Source organism: Gorilla gorilla, chromosome 1, assembly GCF_029281585.2.
Source record: "Gorilla gorilla gorilla isolate KB3781 chromosome 1, NHGRI_mGorGor1-v2.1_pri, whole genome shotgun sequence".
NCBI classification, from domain to species: Eukaryota; Metazoa; Chordata; class Mammalia; order Primates; family Hominidae; genus Gorilla; species Gorilla gorilla.
This window is the reverse complement of record NC_073224.2, coordinates 41,424,419-41,445,661: the sequence shown is the minus strand read 5'-3', so window position 1 is coordinate 41,445,661 and position 21,243 is coordinate 41,424,419. Positions and strand designations below refer to the sequence as shown.

The 21,243-nt window shown below is 36.8% G+C and overlaps 1 long non-coding RNA gene and 1 pseudogene across 1 annotated transcript in view; one reads left to right on the top strand and one right to left on the bottom strand.

Moving 5' to 3' along the window:
- The window catches only part of LOC134758929 (uncharacterized), a 173,331-nt gene that overhangs the window by 147,189 nt on the left and 4,899 nt on the right, over positions 1-21,243 (bottom strand). The window lies entirely within an intron of this gene.
- Positions 8,278-9,151, top strand: LOC101150283 (voltage-dependent anion-selective channel protein 1-like; annotated as a pseudogene).

The following is a 21,243-nucleotide window of genomic DNA, read 5'->3' as shown; positions in this document are numbered from 1 at the left end:
TTGGTAGACTCTACAGGTAATGGAACTGATCTGTCATCTGTGACTTTCTCTCACTTATTTTAGAATAAAAATTTGCTTTGAGATTTGAGGTTCTCCAAAACCTGTGAAGTGAGGCCAAAATGTACAGTTTGAGCTTCATTAGTTTTTTTTAGACAAGAAAATATTTCCTTTGGGAGATCTCTTTATCATAGAAACAATTAACTTAGCATAATAAACAGGACAACAAAAACTCTTCAAATGATTTGAAATAATAAATACTGCAAGATCATCTTTTTGAAGCCTATCTTATTCAAAACAACTTTTCAAAACTGTTGGGTTTAGTCTTCTTCCCAGAACCATAGTGACAGTGCAGTCTGATTTGCGACCAGAGGAAATTGCAATGGCCAACAGGGTAGCTAGGAAATGAAACATTATTTAAACTTCAAGAGTTATGAGAAAACGTGAATTTTTGGCATCCTATTACTGATATATGGCACTCCACTCAGAAAAGTATACAATTTATAAAACCCTCAACAAAAACACATAGATCTATGTATAATTCAACATACATAAAGGTATATAGTGATAAACTGGAAAACACAATATTAGTGCAACAGTTTTTTGTGCATTGTCAATGCAATAAGTTTGTTATCTAGAACTTTTAGGAAACTCTTTCATCCTATACTCATGTTCTTCTTATTCTCTATTGCCCCTTTTCAGAACATTATTTTTCCCATCCAAAGGTTTTCTTAAACCTTAAAGTTTATATTACTTCTGTATATAATCCTCAGTGTCTCATTTTTGTTTCATCTGTCAGCTCCTTTTTCTGTATAAAGGCTTTACTATTTGACTCAAGATTTTCTTCTCCATCCCCAAGTCTTACCACAATTCCAGTGATTTTAAACTCCCTCTTGATCCATCCAGTACTCTGGCCTCCAAGTTTATTCACTTTTATATTTCCAGGGACCTTTACCTCTTCATTAGACATCCAGAGAAATTTATGGGCTATGCCCTGGACTTATTCATTAACTAGAGCTTTCCAGTTCTACAGTCTTCTTCATTTTTTATTACATTTCTGTGCTTCTTTCATTTCACTTACATACTTTAGGTTTTGCACAGGTATCTGCAGTCATTAGACCCGTCTTTCTCTTCTTGTCTTCATTTTCTGTCTGGATTAGTTTGTACTAGTTAGTTCATCATTATACGAATCTCTTATTAATATTCAAATCTCTTGATCAGCTGTTCTTCTGTAGAGCAAACTGTAAGTAAATCAAAGTATCTGCCTTTTCCAAACCTATGTAGTTAAATACAATGACTACTACTACCACCATTACTACTACTACACACCCAAGCGCACACACACACAGGTGCTATCACAAGTTAATGATATACAGTCTAAACTGGACATTCAAGTATTCCTTGAATTTTTTATGTTTAACTTTTCAGCTTTCAATATTTTCATTCTTCACTATTTTCAATTTTTCTCTATCTCAAGCCCTAGATCTGACCATTTTTCCCTCACTCTCAGCCAATACCTTTGTCTCCTACTTTCCAGAGAAAACAGAAGTCTATAGATGGGAACATACCCAGCTTCCAATTACTTTATTTTTTCTTAAAAAAAAAGAAAAAAAAACAGGATACATGTGCAGAACATGCAGGTTTGTTACATAGGTATACGTGTGCCATGGTGGTTTGCTGCACCTATTGACCCATCCTCTAAGTTCCCTTCCCTCCCTGCTCACACCCCAACAGGCCCTGGTGTGTGCTGTTCCCCTCTCTATGTCCACGTGTTCTCAATGTTCAACTCCCACTTATGAGTGAGAACATGCATTGTTTGGTTTTCTGTTCCTGCATTAGTTTGCTGAGGATGATGGCTTCCAGCTTCATCCATGTCCCTGCAAAGAACATGATCCCATTCCTTTTTATGGCTGCATAGTATTCCATGGTGTATATATACCACATTTTCTTTATCCAGCCTAACACTGATGGGCATTTGGGTTGGTTCCATATCTTTGCTATTGTAAATAATGCTGCAGTAAACAAATGTGTGCATGTGTCTTTATATTAGAATGATTTATATTCATCTGGGTATATGCCCAGTAATGGGATTGCTGGGTCAAATGCTATTTCTGGTTCTAGATCCTTGAGGAATCGCCACACTGTCTTCTACAATGGTTGAACTAATTTACATTCCCACCAACAGTGTAAAAGTGTTCCTATCTCTCCACAGCCTCACCAGCATCTATTGTTTCCTGACTTTTTAATAATCGCCATTCTGACTGGTGTGAGATGGTATCTCATTGTGGTTTTGACTTGCATTTCTCTGATGTTCAATGATGTTGAGCTTTTTTTCATGTGCGTTGGCTGCGTAAATGTCTTCTTTTGAGAAGTGTCTGTTCATATCCTTTGACCACTTTTTGATGGGGTTGTTTTTTTCTTGTAAACACGTGTAAGTTCCTTGTAAATTCTGGATATTAGGCCAATTACTTTCAAAGTTAGTTCAATCCATACCCATTCTGTGTTTTACATTAGAATTGCTTGTCTTCCTATCTAAAGTTAATTTTCCCCATCTCTGAATTTTATGCCTCACTGCCTACATACAAATTCAGTTAATTCTACATCTTAAGTGTTTCTCAAATCCATTCATTGACTCTTTAATGATGAACTCTACCCTAATTAAAGTCATTACCATGACTCTCCTCTACTGCTCCATCAGACTCATGTCTGTTTCTCATATTTCATTGTCATCTTGGCCCCCTTCAGTTTATTTTCCCCATAGCAGCAAAAGCACATTTTCTAAAATTCAGAACTAATCATATCACTTACCTGCCTAAAATCATAAAATGGCTCCTTCTCACCCTTGGGATAAAATTCCAACTCCTTAATATAGTGCTTAAGATTCTTCATAATATTTGACTACCTATCATCTTTACATGATCATTCAAGTCACTATGCCTTATAATCTACATTGCAGCCAATATTAACCCATTTTTTCTCAGATCCACCAATCTCTCTCTCATCTCCAAGTCCTCATACACGTTATTTTCTCTGCCAGGAAAACTCTCCCTCTTGTCTGACTCCGTATTTCTTTCAGGTATTAACTTAATTACATTCTTTAAGATATCAGTCTAATAACATGTTTATAGAAAATCTTTACTGATTCTCTCAAGTCTGGCTTTTATGCCGCTCCTGTAAGCTTCAGAGTTCCTCACAAGTGCATTTATTATACTTTCTTATCACATTCTATTGTAATAGTTTATCACATGTGCACTTATCACATTCTATTGTAATAGTTTATTTACATATCCAGTTTATCCCACTAGCTCCTTAAAACCGGGAGATTGTGAATCTTGTTCACCACTCTTACAGTACTCCACTGTAGCACTTCTTCTCTAGTACCTCTATATAGTACTCCACTATAGCACTTCCTCTCTAGTACCTCTATATAGTATAGCACTTCTTCTCTACTATCTCTACATAATACTCCACTATAGCACTTCTTCTCTAGTATCTCTACATAATACTCCACTATAGCACTTCTTGTCTAGTATCTCAATATAGTACTCCACTATAGTACCTCTTCTCTAGTATCTCGATATAGTACTCCACTATAGCACTTCTTCTCTAGTATCTCTATGTAGTACTCCACTATAGCACTTCTTGAGTATATAGTACTTCGCTATAGTACTTTTTCTGTGGTATCTCTATATAGTACTCCACTATAGCACTTCTTCTCTGGTGTCTCTATATACCACTCCATTTCTTCTCTATTATCTCAATATAGTACTCCACTATAGCACTACTTCTCTCATATCTTTTGCTTTCACCTGTCAGCTACTATTATGCCAGAATACAATTCTGGATGAAAAAGTCTTCTTATTCTGGAAGTCAGGCCTGAAAAGAAAAAAAGCATTGTAATTTTCTCTCTCTCTGACTTCTTTTTAAATAAAGTATACCTGGGCTTCCAGAGAAACATGTGGTCCAGTTATTTTTGATATTGCCAAACTTGCTCTATTGTAAGGCATGAAGAACAGGGCATTTTATGCCATTTTTAAAGGACTTGTAGAACATTTTTGAAAAAAGATAAAAAAGTAACTTCAGATTCATAAAAGATTAACATAAAAAATTTTTGGAACAGGCAAAAAATAAGTGCTAAATGGTTACACTTAGTTTGCATTTCACAAACCATTGAAATTGGTTTTCCAAATCATTATATGAAAGGATGGATAGCTAGATAGGTTCATTGTTTATATATATATATATACATATATATATATATACATATATATATATATATATATATATATATATATATATATATATCTGAACTGACTGTCCACAAAAAGACTTGTTAAGAGGGAACTTACTAATAACTTATTACATATTACCCTAATGCTATGCCTTCAGTATTATAATTATCAGGGCCTGTATTTGGCATATGTTAAAGTCAGATTTACCATTGATTGTTTTCTCCCTTCAAGCTAATATTTGCTAGCATTTAATAAATGCTTACTATTTGCCAGGCACAATGCTACGTGCCATATATATATACACACACATACATATGTGTGTATATATACACACACACGTGTATGTATATCTCTATATAGTACTCTCTATAGTACTCTCTATATAGTACTCTCTATATAGTACTCTCTATATAGTACTCTCTATATAGTACTCTCTATAGTACTCTCTATAGTACTCTCTATAGTACTCTCTATATAGTACTGTCTATATAGTACTCTCTATATAGTACTCTATAGTACTCTCTATATAGTACTCTCTATAGTACTCTCTATATAGTACTCTCTATAGTACTCTCTATATAGTACTCTCTATAGTACTCTCTATATAGTACTCTCTATAGTACTCTCTATATAGTACTCTCTATAGTACTCTCTATATAGTACTCTCTATAGTACTCTCTATATAGTACTCTCTATAGTACTCTCTATATAGTACTCTCTATAGTACTCTCTATATAGTACTGTCTATATAGTACTCTCTATATAGTACTGTCTATAGTACTCTCTATATAGTACTGTCTATAGTACTCTCTATATAGTACTGTCTATAGTACTCTCTATATAGTACTCTCTACAGTATATCTCTATATAGTACTCTCTATAGTATATCTCTATATAGTATGTGTGTATATATATATACACACACACATATACACACACATATATAAATACTTTTAAATTCTTATACTTGGACCTATAATGTTGGTACTATAATTATCCTTTTCTCTAGGGTTTACATAACAATGCACCACAAACCAGGTGGCTTAAACAACAGAGATTTATTATCTCACTGTTCTGCAGGCTAAAAGAAGTTCAAAGTCAAGGTGTCGGCAGAGACACGTTCTCTCTGAAGGCTGTGGCAGAAGACCTTCCTTGCATGTTCCTAGTTTCTAGTGATGGTGTTGGTACTTGGTGTTCCTTGGCTTGTAGATGCATTACTTTCATCTCTACCTCCATTGTTACATGACATCTTCCTTGTGCGTCTGCTTTGTCCACTCCTTTCTTCATACCAGGACATTAGTCTGGTTGGATTAAAGGCCCACAAAGATCGTATTTCCAAATAAGGTTACATTCAGTTAATTACCAGGGGTTAGAACTTTGTCTTAGTTCATTTTCTGCTGCTATAACAGAATACCATAGACTGGGCAATTTGTAAGGAAAAGAAATTTATTTCTGTTTTGAGAAGCTAGAAAGTCCAGGAGCATGATGACACCAGCACAATGTGAGAGTCATCCCATGCAGAAAGCATCACATGTATATGAGAAAAGAGAATACTCCCATCCTATTACTTAATTACTTATTATCCTATTACTTATCCTGTTACTTAATCCATGTAACAACACACTCTCATGATAACTAACCTGTTCCCACTTTAATGACATTAATTCATTCTTTAGGGCTTTTTCCTCATGACCTAATCACTATTATTAGGTTCCACCTCCCAATACTACTTCCTAAGAGATTAAGTTTCCAATGCATAAGCTTTTGGGGGAACATATTTAAACCACAGCATTCCACTCTGGCTTCAAACTTCATGTCCTTCTCACAGTGCAAAATACAATCAATCCATCCCTATGGTCTCAAAAGGCTTAACTCATTTCAGCATTAACTCAAAATTCTAAAGTCCAGAGACTCATTTTAAATCAGACATGGCTGAGACTCTAAGTGCAATTCATCCTGATGCAAATTCCTCCAGCTTTGAGCCTGTAAAATCAAAACAGTGTACTTGATTCTAAAATACAATGATGGGACAGGCATAGTGTAGACATTCCCATTCCATAAGGGAGAAATAGGTTAGAAAAGAGGGGTAACTGATCCCAAGTAAGTCTAAAACACAACAGGTCAAACAACACTAAATCTGAAGGTTCCAGAATAATCTTCCTTGACTCTACATTCATCTTGCTGGACACCCTGGGTTGAGGAGGGAGTTGAGCCCCTAAAGCTTCAGACAGCCCTACACTATGGCTGTGCTGGTCTCATTCCATGCTTTAGTGCTCTTGCATTGGAGTCTCACAGCTGCAGCTTTCCCAGGCTAGAGTTGCATGCTGAGACCCCTACAGTTCTTTGGTCTTCGGAGTGGCCCCACTTCCATGGTCTCACTACGACTTGTCCTCGTAGGGAGCCTCTGCAGCAGCTCTGCTCCTGAAACAGTTTTCTAGCTGGGCCCTTAGGCTCTCTGTGACATCCTTTGAAATCTACATGGAGGAACCCATGTCTCTACAGCTCTTGCATTCTATGCATATGCAGAATTAGCACCACATGGATGCTGTGTCAAGGTTTCTGGCTTGTATGTTCTGAAGTGGCAGGTTGAGCTGCACATGGGGCCACTTAATCCATGGCTGGGGCAGGTGAAGAGTGCTGTGCCAGAATGCAGGGAGCAGAGACCTGAAGTGGCTCTGGGAAGCAAGTCCCCTAAACAGTTCTGCCCCTCTAGAGCCTGGGCCTGTGATAGAAGGGAAAACTTTGAAGGTATCTGAAATGCCTGCAGTGTCTTTTTACCATTATCTTGATAATCCCTGTATTAGTACTAATCTCCTTAGCAAATGATTGTTGGGCCATGACTTTGGTTTTCTCTCCTGAAAATTCTTTCATTCTCTAACACAGACTTGAGTTTTCCAAATTTTCTCCTGTATTTTCTTTTAGATTATAAATTCCATCTATAAGTCATTTCTTTCCTCTTACATCTTACTATAAGTGATGAAAAGTAGACACAGACTGAATCCTTTATTGCTTAGATATTTCTTTTGCTAGATATGCTAGCTCATTATTCTTAAATTCCACCTTTCATTAAGCCTCCAGGCATGAACACAGTTCAGCCAAGTTCTTTGCTACTTTATAGTAAGGATGGCCTTTACTCCAGTTTCCGATAAGGTATTCCTTATTTCTGTCTGAGACTTCATCAGAATGTCCTTTACTAACCATATTTTCTATCAACATTCTAATCATGACCACTTGAGTGATCTCTAAGGAATTCTAGACTTTCCTGGCACTTCTTGTCTTCTTCAGAGTCCTCACAAGAATTACCCCTAATGCTCCATTAATGGCAATCTAGGATTCTTCTAATCTGCTCTTTCAAATTCTTCCAACCTCTGCTCATTACACACTTCCAAAGCCACTTCCACATGATCAGTTATTATTATAGCAATATCTCTCCTCCCAGTACGAATTATCTGTCTTAGTCCATTTTCTGCTGCTGTAATGGAGTATCAAAAACTGAGAAATTTATTTAAAAAGAAATTTTTTTTCACAGAATGGGAGAGGGAAGTCCAGGAGCATGGTGCCAGCACCTGGAAAGGGTCATGCCATGGCGGAAGGCATCATTGGTGAGTGAGGGTGCAAGACAGAGAGAGACACCAAGGGCCAGACTCACTTTATAACAACTCACTCTCATGATAACTAATCCACTCCCATGATAATGACATTTATCCATTCTTGAGGGCTTCATCCTCATGACCAAATGACCTCTTGTTATGCTCCATGTCTCAATACTATTTCAATGGGGATTAAGTTTCCAACACATAAACTTTTTGGGGACACATTAAAACCATAGCAGCCTTCAACATATTTTTTAGGAGTGGGGCACAATTCAACCCACAACACTAGTCAAACTTCAGTATCTTCACTCAACTTTTCTTCGGCTTTTTCAAAGTCTTTCCTTCTCAGTGCCATTCCACCCTTGGCCCCACTGCTGGCTCCACTACTACCTCTGCACCACAATTCATGTGGTAGCTTCCTCTGAGCTCACGTGGCTATCACCTCTGAGCAGAAGATGGCTGTGTTGCCCACATGTGCTGATCTTGACAAACCTGCCAGGGATGTTTTCACCAGGGGCTATGGATTTGGCCTAATAAAGCTTGATTTGAAAGAAAATTCTGAGAATGGATTGGAATTTACAAGCTCAGCTTCAGTCAACACCGAGACCACCAAAGTGAAGGGCAGTCTGGAAACCAAGTACAGACAGACAGACCATGGCCTGATGTTTACAGAGAAATGGAACACTGACAACAGACTAGGCACTGAAATTACCATGAAGAATAACGCACATGGACTGAAGCTGACCTTTCATTCATCCTTCTCACTGGGGAAGAAAAAGTAAAGCTGACCTTTGATTCTTCCTAACCTGGAGACAAAAATTCTAAAATCAAGACAGGATATTTGTGGTAGCACATCAACCTGAGCTGTGACATGCATTTTGAAATTGCTGAGCTTTCAATCAGAGGCTCTCTGGTGCTGTGTACAAGGGTTGGCTGGCTGGCTACCAGATGAATTTTGAGACTGCAAAGTCCCAAGGGACCCAGAGCAACTTTGTGGTTAGCTAGAAGACTGATGAATTCCAGCTTCACACTAATGTGAATGACGGGATAGTGTTTGGTGTCTCCATTTACCAGAAAATGAAAAGGAAGTTGAGAGCACTGTGAATCTTGGCTGGACAGCGAAAAATGTAAAACTTGCTTTGAAATAGCGCCAAGTATCAGATCAACCCTGATGCTTGCTTTTTGGATAAACTGAACAACTTCAGCCTGTTAGGTTTAGGATATATTCAGACCCTAAAGCCAGGTATCAGACTGACACTGTCAGCTTTCCTGTACGGTAAGAACGTTCAGGCTCACAAGCTTGATCTAAGACTGGAATTTCAAGTGTAAGTGAATGCTGTATAGTTGTCTAATTTAAAATTGTTTTGCAGCATAAGTATCTTCATAATTTAATGTATCTTTTAATGTCACATTTCTGGGATGCAGGTATTGCTAAATATCATCTTAGGCCTCTGGATTAAAAATGATTCAGCTTTAAGGTATTACCCTTTCAAAGGTACAGAAGAAACTCAATTCCAAAAGAAGGTCTTTTCGGCTGCAGAATTGGAGGGAACTTGGCTTTTCTAGAAATGCCAGATTTATTTTTTATATAGAAATGTTTGCAAATGGAAGCTGACAATATAGATGCACTTTGTAAATTCACAGTGAGTAAATGAATAAAATTATGGTTTCCTAAGAAGCAAACCTTGGTTTCTTAACCCTAATAGATGAGAGGCTCATTGGTTGATGGTGTGTACGAACTCACCTGAAAGTGACTTTTTTAGACAGATATTCATGACCCTTTCCCCATCTCAGTTCATCATCACCTCTTTTACACCAAAAGGTCTGCAGGATGTGGTAACTGTTTATTTTGGCCATTTAGGGGTAGAGAGGATGAATGTGATGAAGCCAATAATTCAGGACTTAATTCCTTCTCGTGTTGTGGTTTTTTGCCCTTGCACCAGAATATGAAATAGCTTCCAGGAGTTCCAGCTATAAGCTTGGAAGAGTCTGTGTGATTTTAATCACATGGTAACAATACTCAGAATCTAAATTGAACTTCTGTTGTATTGTCACCACTCCATTTATTTTTTAGTAGTTTAATGGGTATATTTTAAAGTCTTCCATTTTTTGTGGAATTAAATCCTCCCCTTCAAATGTTGCAATTGACATTACTTAAAATAAAACTTGAACATAATATTGAAACCTAAAAAAGAAGAAAGTTTTTCCCTCTCTGCCATCTTCCCATTCCTGTTCCTACTTCCCAGCTTTATGCTATGTCCTATTTACACAGAGTAACATACTCTATAATCAAACTCTTTTCTGGGAAATCTAATTAAAAATGCATGCTAAAGAATTACTTTCACCCAAAACAACAATTAAGACAAAGTTTTAGTATTTTATTCAGTGCTTTAATTACAAGGGAGTAGTTAATCAAAATTAACCAAAGATAAATTTATCTGACCCACTATTTTATGTTAATATTCTATAGGAATGACTTTCATAGGTCAAATACAAATAAAGAACTATATATTTATGTCTCACCACAATGAAAAGTTGTTACAATAATCAGAATTTCAAAAAGCCACATAGGCTGGTTTGAGGGCTCTCATATAGTGCATTCTGATTCCTTTTTATACAATCAAATGAAAAATTAGCTCATATAGGTTTATACCAGGCATCTAGATATAATAATGTAGATCTCTTAGAAAATAATCACCTGTTTTTAAAATTTGGGGAATATCCTACACTCCCTGATATTAGAGGGAGAAACTACAGTTTCTTAATCCATTTTCAAAGTTTTAATTCATTGTTGTGGACCAAATAATAAGCCAGTCCCTCTAACAACACTGGGTTGGTAATATCTCAAGCCAAAACAAAGTAGTCTTACAAAGAATATTAGAAAAATTGCAAACATACATAAGCAGTTTAAGTTGCTAAACTATTACTATAATTCTACCTTGAAATTGAATCAAGCTAACTTCTGGCCATATTGGAGTAACAGCTAATGGACTTACCTTCTCTCCATAAACTGGAAAAATTAAATAAATAAAAATTTTAATACACTATATAACAGGTAGCATTGGACTATAATCTCTAAGGAAAGGGAAACAAAGTAAGCCCTATGATTGACGTAGCTTCCTGCCTAGAGGTGCTTTGCTGGCAGCAACACTGAGAGTCCAAAACTTGGGATTGCCAAATAGAGCTTGGCCATCCTGCTGAGTTTCTGATAGAGGTCAGAATTCAAGGAGCTCAGGTTTAATAGAATGTATGGGCAGACTATCAGAGAGAAGGAAGCCACAGAGAGGTATAGCTCCAGTGATCTCCACAAGTATTCCTTCAGGTCTTTTGTCTGAGTAGTGATCTGAAAATACTTTAAAAGAAACATTGTGCGAAGAGGCAGAGCAAGATGGTGGAATAGAAGGCTCCACTGAATGTCCCCTTGCAAGGACGCCAATTTAGCAACTATCTACATACAAACACACAAAAATACCTTCATTAAGAACCAAAAAATCAGGTGAGCACACATAGTACTTGGTTTTAACTTTATATCACTGAAAAAGGCATTGAAGAAATAGACAAAACAGTCCTGAATCACCAACACAACCCCTCCCCCGCCCCTGGCAGTACCAGAAGCCTGGTATGGAGAGCATCTCTGGGTGTTGGGGGAAGGGAACACAGCCACTGTGAGGCACTGCACTCAGTGCTGTCCTATTATAGCAAAAAGAAAAACAAGACCAAACTCCACTGACACCTGTCCACAGAGGGAACATTTAAACCAGCCCTAGGCAGAGTGGAATTGCAGATCCCAGCAGTCAGAACTTGAGTTCTTGCAAACCTCACCTCCAAGGGCAACAGTGCCCTGTGTCTCTAAGTAAACTTGAAAGGCAGTCTATGCCATAAGGACTGCAGCTCTTATGAATCCTAGTACTGAACTAGGCCTAGAGACAGTGGGTGGCTTGGCGGGCTGGGGAACACGACCTACTGATATACCAGCTGGAGTGGATAAGGGAGTAGTGGAATCATCCCTCCTCCAACCCCAGGCTGCACAGCTCACAGCTCCAAAAGACACCCCTTCCTTCCATTTGAGGAGAAGAGAAGGAAGAGTGGGGATGACTGTGTCTTGCCTCTTGGATACCAGTTCAGCCACAGCAGGACAGGGCACCATTCAGTGTCATGGGGCCCCCATTCCAGGCCCTAGCTACCAGATGATATTTCTAGGCACACACTGGGCCACAGTGGAACCCGCTGCCTTGAAGGAAAGAACCCCCACCTGGTGGCATTCATCACCTGCTAGATGAAGAGCCCCTGGGCCCTGAATAACCAGCAGTGATACCCAAGTACTACATCAAGGGCCTTGGGTGAGCCTCCGAAGCTTGCTGGCTTCAGGGGAGACTAAGTATATTACCAGCTGTGGCAAGTATGGGACAAAACTCCTTCTGCTTGAGAAAAATAGAGGGAAAAGTAAAGGGGACTTTGTCTTGCTTCTTGGGTACCAGGGTACCAGCATGGCCACAGCAGGATAGAGCATTAAGTGGGCTCCTGAGGTCCCCAGTTCCAAAACTTGACTCTTAGATGGCATTTCTCATTCTGCCCTGAGCCAGAGGAGATTCCCTGAAGGGTGAGTCCCAGACCAGGTGGCATTCACCACAGGCTGACTTAAGAGCCCTTAGGACTTAAGGGAACATCAGAAGTAGTCTGGCAGTACTCTTTGTGGCCTGTGGTGGTGGTGGTGGCTATGGGGTGAGCCTTCTTTGCCTTTGTAAAGGGGAGGAAGAAGTGGGAAGGACTGCATTTTGTGGATTAAGTGCCAGCTCAGCTGCAGTGTAATAGAATACCAGGTAGGCTTCTAAGGTTTTAGGCTGCAGTTCCTGACTCCCAGACAATACTTCTGGACCCACCTAGGGCCCAGGGGGACCTCACTGTCCTGAAAGGAAGGACACAGGCCTGACTGGCCTTGCCACCTGCTGATTGTAGTGCCCAGGGCCTTGAGTGAACATAGACAGTAGCCAGGGAGTGGGTGCAGCAGGCCTTGGGCGAGACCCACTGTTATGCTGACTTCAGGTCTCATCGAGCACATAGTGGTGGTGGCCACAGGGGTGCTGTGTCACTCCATCTCCAGCTTTTGATGGCTCAGAACAGAAAGGGAGACTCCATTTGTTTGAGAGAAAGTAAGGGAAGAGAACAAGAATCTCTGCCTGGTAAAGAGAATTCTCCCAGAGCTTGTCCAAGACTATACAGGCAGTACCTCTAAGAGTCTGCAAGAACCACAGTGTTACTGGACTTGGGGTGCCTCTTAAAGCAAATACACTTAGATCACAACACTCAAGTCCTTTCAAATATCTGGAAAGTCTTCCCAAGAAGGATGGGTAAAAACAAGCTCAGATAGTGAAGAATACAATAAATACCTAACTCTTCAATGCCTAGGCACCAAAGAACATCTCCTAGCATCAAAACCATCCAGGAAAACATGACCTCACCAAATGAACAAAATAAGGGCACCAGAGACTAGTCCTGGAGAAACAGAGTTGTGTGACTTTTCAGACAGAACAGTTATGTTAAGGAAATTCAAAGAAACTCAAGAAATCACAGAGAAGGAATTCAGAATTCTATCAGATAAATTTCACAAAGAGATTGAAGTAAATAAAAATAATCAAGAAGAAATTCGGGACTGGAAAATGCAATTGGCATATGAAGAATGCATCAGTCTTTTAACAGCAGGATTGATCAAGCAGAAGAAAGAATTCATGAACTTGAATACAGGCTCTTTGAAAATACACAGTCAGAGGAGACAAAAGAAAAAAATAATAAACAATGAAGAATACCAGCAGGATCTAGAAAATAGCTTCAAAAGGACAAATCTAAGAATTATTGGACTTAAAGAGTAGGTAGAGAAAGAGATGGAGTGGAAAGCTTATTCAAAGGAATAATAACAGAGAACTTTCCAAACCTAGAGAAAGATGTCAATACTCAAATACAAGAAGGTTATACAACACCAAGACTTTAGCCCAAAGAAGACTGACTCAAAGGACTTAATAATCAAACTCCCAAAGGTCAAGGATAAAGAAAAGATCCTGAAGGAAACGAGAGAATATAAATAACATACAATGGAGCAACAGACTTTTCAGTGAAAACCTTAAGGTCACGAGAGAGTGGTATGACTTATTTAAACTGCTGAAGGAAAAAACAAAAACTTTTACCCTAGAATAGTATATCTAGCAGAAATATCCCTCAAACACAAAGAAGAAATAAAGACTTTCCCAGACAAAAGCTGAGGGATTTCATCAATATCAGACCTGTCCTACAAGAAATCCTTAAGTGAGTTATTCAATCAGAAAGAAAACGAAATTAATGAGCAATAAGAAATCACCTCAAGGTACAAAACTCACTGGTAATAGTAAGTACATAGAAAAACACAGAATATTATAACATGATAACTATTGTGTGTAAACTACTCTTATCCTAAGTATAAAGACTGATGAATCCATCAAAAATAAAAACAACTTTTCAAGACATAGGCAGTACAATAAGATATGAATTAAAAAAACAAAAAGCAGGGACACTAAGTTAGAGTTTTAGTTTTCCTTTTGCTTGTTTTGTTATGAAAACAGTGTTAAATTATTATCATGTTAAGATAATGAGTTATAAGATAGTATTTGCAAGCCTCATGGTAACCTCAAACCAAAAAACATACAATGGATACACAAAAAATAAAAAGCAAGAAGCTAAATTATATCCTCAGAGGAAAATCACCTTCACTAAGGGAAGATAAGAAGGAAGAGAACATCACAAAATAAGCAGAAAACAAATAGCAAAATGGCAAGAGTAAGACTTTACTCATGAATAACAACATTAAATGTAAGTGAACTAAACTCTCCAATCAAAAGACACAGAGTAGCTGAATAGATGACAAAACAAGATCCACTGACCTGTTGCCTACAAGAAACACACTTCACCTATAAAGATACATGTAGATAGACTGAATATAAAAAGATGCAAAAAGATATTCTAAGCCAATGGAAACCAAAAAAGAGCAGGAGTCACTATACTTGTATCAGACAAAACAGACTTCAAGACTAAAACTTTAAGAAGAGATAAAAAAAAGTCCACAATATAATGATGAAGGGATAAATTCAGCAGGAGGATATAACATTTTAAATATATATGCACCCAACACTGAAGCACCCAGATACATAAAGCAAACATCATTCGTGCTAAAGAGAGAGATAGGTCCCAATATGGTAAGAGCTGGATACTTCAACAACCCACTTTCAACATTGGACAGATCTTTCCAACAGAAAATCAACAAAAAAAATCAGGCTTAATCTGTGCTATAGGCCACATAAATCTAATAGACATCTAAAGACATTTCAACCAACAGCTGCAGAATACACATTCTTTTCCTCAGCATATGGATCATTCCAGGAATGATCAGTCTCAAGAAAAGACCATGTGTTAGGTCACAAAACAAGTCTTAAGACATTCAAAAATATTGAAATAACATCGAGCATTTTCTCTGAACACAATGGAATAAAACTAAAAATTAAAAACAAGGGGAATTTTGGAAACTATACCAATACATAGAAATTAAACAATATGCTCCTGAATGACCAGTGGATCAATGAAGAAATTAAGAAGAAAGTTGAAAATTTCTTTAAAAAAATAATAATGGAAACACAACATACCAAAACCTACGGAATACAGCAAAAGCAATACTAAAAGGGAAGTCCATAGCTATTAAGTGCCTACATCAAAATAAAAAGAAAAAACATCAAATAAACAATCTAAGGATGCATCTTAAGAAAAAAGCAAGAGCAAACCAAACTCAAAACTACTAGAAGAAAAGAAACAATAAAGGTCAGAGCAGAAATAGAGTTGAAATTTAAAAAGTACAAAAGATCAACAAAGCAAAACAAAGTTAAACAAGAAAAGGAGTTTAGCCAGACTAAGAAAAAGAGAGAAAATACAAATAAAATCAGAAATGAGAAAGGAAACATTACAAATGATACTGCAGAAATGCAAAGGATCATTAATGGCTACTAGGAACAAGTATATGCCAATAAATTGGAAAATCTAGAGGAAATGCACAAATTACTACATGCATACAATCTGCCTGGATTGAACCATGAAGAAATCCAAAATATGAATAGACCAATAACAAGTAACTAGATTGAAGCCATAATAAAAAGTCTTCCGCTAACAAAAGCCCAGGACCTGACAGCTTTACTACTGAATTTTACCAAACATTTAAAGAGAAATTAATCCAATTCTACTCAAACTATTCCAAAAAATAGAGGAGGATAGAATACTTCTAAACTCATTCTACAAGTATGGTGTAATCCTGATACCAAAACCAGACAAAGAAACTTCAAAAAAAGAAAACTACAGGCCAGTATCTCTGATAAATATTAATGCAAGAATCCTTAACAAAATACTAACAAACTGAATTCAACAATACGTTAGAAAGATCATTCATCATGACCAAGTGGGATTTATCCCTGGGATATAAGTATGGTTCAACACAGCGAATCGATCAATGTGATTCATTATATCAACAGAATGAAGTATGAAAACAATGTGAGCATTTCAATTGATGCTGTAAAAGCATTTGATAAAATTCAACATTTCCTCATTATTTAAAACCCTCAAAAAACTGAGTATAGTAGGAACATAGCTCAACATAATAAAAGCCATATATGACAGACCCCCAGCTAGTATCATACTGAATGGGGAAAACTGGAAAGACTTTTCTCTAAGATATGGAACATGACAATGATGCCCACGTTTATCACTGTTATGCAACATAGTACTGGAAGTCCTAGCTAAAGTAACCAGACAAGAGAAAGATATAAAGTGCATCCAAATTGGGAAAGAAGACAAATTTCTCTTGTTACAGATGATATAGTCTTATATTTGAAAAAAATCTAATGACTCCACAAATAAATATTTAAACAGATAAATTGTTTAGTTGCAGGATACAAAATTAACACAAAAAAATTAATACTATTTATATACACCAAAAGTGAACATTCTGAAAAAGAAATAAAAAATGTAAGCCCATTTACAATAGCCAAGCATAAAATTAAATACCTAGGAATTAACTTAATTAAATATATAAAACCTCTATAATGACAATTATAAAACATTGATGAAATAAATTGCAGAGGACATCACAAAACGGAAAAATATTTCATGTTCGTGGATTGGAAGAATTAATATTGTTAAAACGTCCATACTAGGCAAAGCAATCTATAGATTAAATGCAATCCCTATCAAAATGCCAATGGCATTCTTCACAGAAATAGAAAAACAATTCAGAAGTTTATATGTAACCATAAAATACCCAGAATAGCCAAAGCTATCCTAAGAAAAAAGAACAAAGCTAGAGAAGGCACATTATCTGACTTCAAATTATACCACAGAGCTATAATAGCCAAAACAGCATGGTGCTGGCATGAAAACATACACATAGCCCAATAGAACAGAATAGAGAAACCAGAAACAAATCCACACACCTACAGAGAATTCATTTTTGACAAAGGTACCTAGAACATACACCGTGGAAAAGACGGTCTCTTCAATAAATGGTGCTTGGAAAATGAGATATCCATATACAGAAGAATATAACTAGACCCCTAACTCTCATCATATACAAAAATCAAATCAAAATGGATTAAAGATTTAAATATAAGGCCTCAAACTATGAAACTACTACAAGAAGATATTGGGGAAAAATTTCCAGGATATTGTTCTGGGCAAAAATTTCTTGAGAAATACCCCATAAGCACAGGCAACTAAAGCAAAAAAAAATGGATAAATGAGATTGCATCAAGTTTAAAAGCTTCTGCGCAGCAAAGGATACAATCAACAAAGTGAAGAGACAATCCACAGAATGAAAGAAAATACCTGCAAACTACCCATCTGTATTAACCTGTTTTCATGCTGATGATAAAGACATACCCAAGACTGGGTAATTTATAAAGGAAATGAGGCTTAATGGACTCACAGTTCCATGTGGCTGGGGAGGCCTCACAATGCTGGTGAAAAGTGTGTCTTACATGGTGGCAGATAAGAGAGAATGAGAACTAAAAGAAAGGGGTTTCCCTTATAAAACCATCAGATCTCGTGAGACTTATTCACTACCATGAGAACAATACAGGGAAAACTGCCTCCACGATTCAGTTATCTCCCACTGGGTCCCTCCCACAACACGTGGGAATTATGAGAGCTACGATTCAAGATGAGATTTGGGTGGGGACACAACCAAACCATATCACCATCTGACAAAGGATTAATAATCAGAACATATAAGGAGCTCAAACAATTCTATAGGAAAAAAATTTGATAATCTGATCACAAATGGGCAAAAGATTTGAATAGATATTTCTCAAAGAAGACATACAAATGGCAAACAGACATATGAAAATGTACTCAACATCATTGATCATCAGAGAAATGCAAATCAAAACTAAAATTAGATATCATCTCACCCCAGTTAAAATAACTTATATTCAAAAGATAGGAGTAACAAATGCCAGTGAGGATGTGGAGAAAACGGAATCCTCATACACTGTTGGTGGGAATGTAAATGAGTACTGTTACTAGGGAAAACACTTTAAATGGTCCCCAGAAAGCAATCCCACTGCTGGGTATATATCCAAAAGAAAGGAAATTAATGTATCAAAAATATATCTGTACTCCCATGCTTGTAGCAGTACTGTTCATAATAGCTAATATTTTGAACCAACCTAAGTGTCCATCAACAGATAATTGGATAAAGAAAATATACATATACACAATGGAGTACACTCAGCCATAAAAAATGACAAGATCATATCAATTCCAACAACATGGATGGAACTAGATATTATTATGTTAAGTGAAATAAGCCTAGCACAGAAAGACAAACATTGCATATTCTCATGTATTTATGGGATCTAAAAATCAAAACAATTAAACTCATAGACACAGAGGATAGAAGAATGGTTACCAGAGACTGGGAAGGGTGTGGGATCTAAAAATCAAAACAATTAAACTCATAGACACAAAGATACAAGGATGCTTACAGAGGCTAGGAAGGGTAGTGAAGGGGAGGTGGGGATGGTTAATAATTCTAAAAAATCAAATGATGAATAAGACCTATTTGATAGCACAACAGAATGAATATAGTCAATAATAACAACTGTACATTTTAAAATAACTAGAAGAGTGTAACTGGATTGCTTGTAATACAAAGGACAAATGACGGGATAAATATGCCATTCTTCATGATATGATTATTATGCATTGCCTGCCTATTTCAAAACATCTCATGTACCACCATAAATATATACACCTACTATGTACCCACAAAAATTAAAAATTAAACAAGTTAAAAAGAAACTTTCTGAAGCCAGGGAAGAGCCAATTAAAAAAACAATAAACAATAAATGCAAAAATAGGAATAGTTCCTATGAGGCAGAGAGGAAAAACCTCCTAATACATGGGTCACCAGTACACCCATCAGAAACCATCTCTTTAGAAGTAGGGATTATATCAGTAATAAATGAGGGTCCAGGCCCATTCATATAAAGCTTTAAACCCTCATCAAACTAGGACTGAAGGTGAACTTTGTCAACCTGATACAGGGAATCTATGAAAAACCTACATTTGTCATAATACTTTATGGTGAAAGGCTAAATGCTGTCCTGTTAACATCAGAAACAAAGTAAGGATAGTCTCTGCCACCATTCTATTAATGTTGTACTAGCCAGTGCTATAACAACAAAAGAAAAGGAATAATGTACATAAGGATTATAAAAAAGATTATTTTTATTCATAGATGACATAATTATATATTCAAAATATTATTTAAAATCTACCAAAAAAGATACTAGAACTAATTATGTGAAAGTGTTAAGTTTGCAAGGTAGAGTACAAAATCTACTGTTTCTGTAAGCAATAAACAATTGATAATTACAATAAAATAATATTTAAAATATCATAAATAATGAAATTCTTAGGAATAAATTTAACAAAAAAAGACCAAGATGCTGAATATTAAACAATATTTTTATGACAAATTAAACTAAAATATATACTATGCTTATTAACTGGAAGATTCATTATTGTTAAAAAGCTCTTCCTAAAGTGATCTATAGATTTAAGTCCTTCCCAATCAAAATCCAACCACGCATTTTTATAGATATTGACAAAGCTAATTTTTTATCTTCAAAATTAACCAAATGTCCCAATTTTTATTTCAATTGTAATTTGAAGACTTTAGAAATAACTATTTTGTTTCATAGATACAGTATCATTGAGCAGAAAAACTGGAAGGTGAAGATAGAAAACATTATGTATTGTTGACTAATTATTTGAACTTAGATAATTTAGTTAACCCCCAGGTCTTCAATTTTCTTATCTATTGAATACCTACCCTCTATATCCCACAGCTATTTGCAGTGATCAAATGAGAATAAAATTTGATCACTGAAAATCAAAGATTTTAAACTCGAATTCTTGCAACTGCTAGACAAGTATCATAAATGTTTGAAGTAGGCAGAATACAAACTGCAGAGAGTTGGCACATCATCTGAAGGGGGACAAAATGTGACAGCTACTACCCAGCTGTATTAGTTCATTCTCACACTGCTATAAAGAACTACCTGAGTCTGGATAATTTATAAAGGAAAGAGGTTTAACTGACTCACAGATCTGCAGGCTATACAGGAAGCATCGCTTGGGAGGCCTCGGGAAACTTACAATCATGGTGGAAGGTGAAGGGGAAGAAGGCACATCTTAACCACAGTGACTCCGGTGAGAGAGGGCAAAGGGGAAAGTGCTACACACTTTTAAACAACCAGATCTCATAAGAACTCACTATCTCACTATCATGAGAACAGCAAGGAGGAAATCCATCCTCATGACCCAATCATCTCCCACCAGGCTCCTTCTCAACATTGGGAATTACAATTTGACATGAGATTTGAGTGAGGACACAGAGTCAAATCATATTATTCTACCCCCGGTCCCTCCTGAATCTCATTTTCTTCTCACATTTCAAAATACAATTATGCCTTCCCAACAGTCCCTCAAAATCTTAACTCATTATACCATTAGCTCAAAAGTCCAAATCCAAAGTCTCATCTGAGACAAGGAAAGTCCCTTCTGCCTATGAGCCTATAAAATCAAAATAACTTAGTTACTTTCAAGATACAATGGGGGTACAGGCATTGGGTAAGTGCTCCCATTCCAAATGGGAGAAATTGGCCAAGACAAAGGGACTACAGGTCCCACTCAATTCTAAAACCTAGCAGGGCAGTCAATAAATCTTAAAGCTCCAAAACAAGCTCCTTTGACTCCATGTCTCACATCCAAGTCACACTGGTGCAAACAGTGGGTCCTCAATGCTGTTGGCACCCCCACTCCTGTGACTCTTCAGCATACAGCCCCATAGCTCT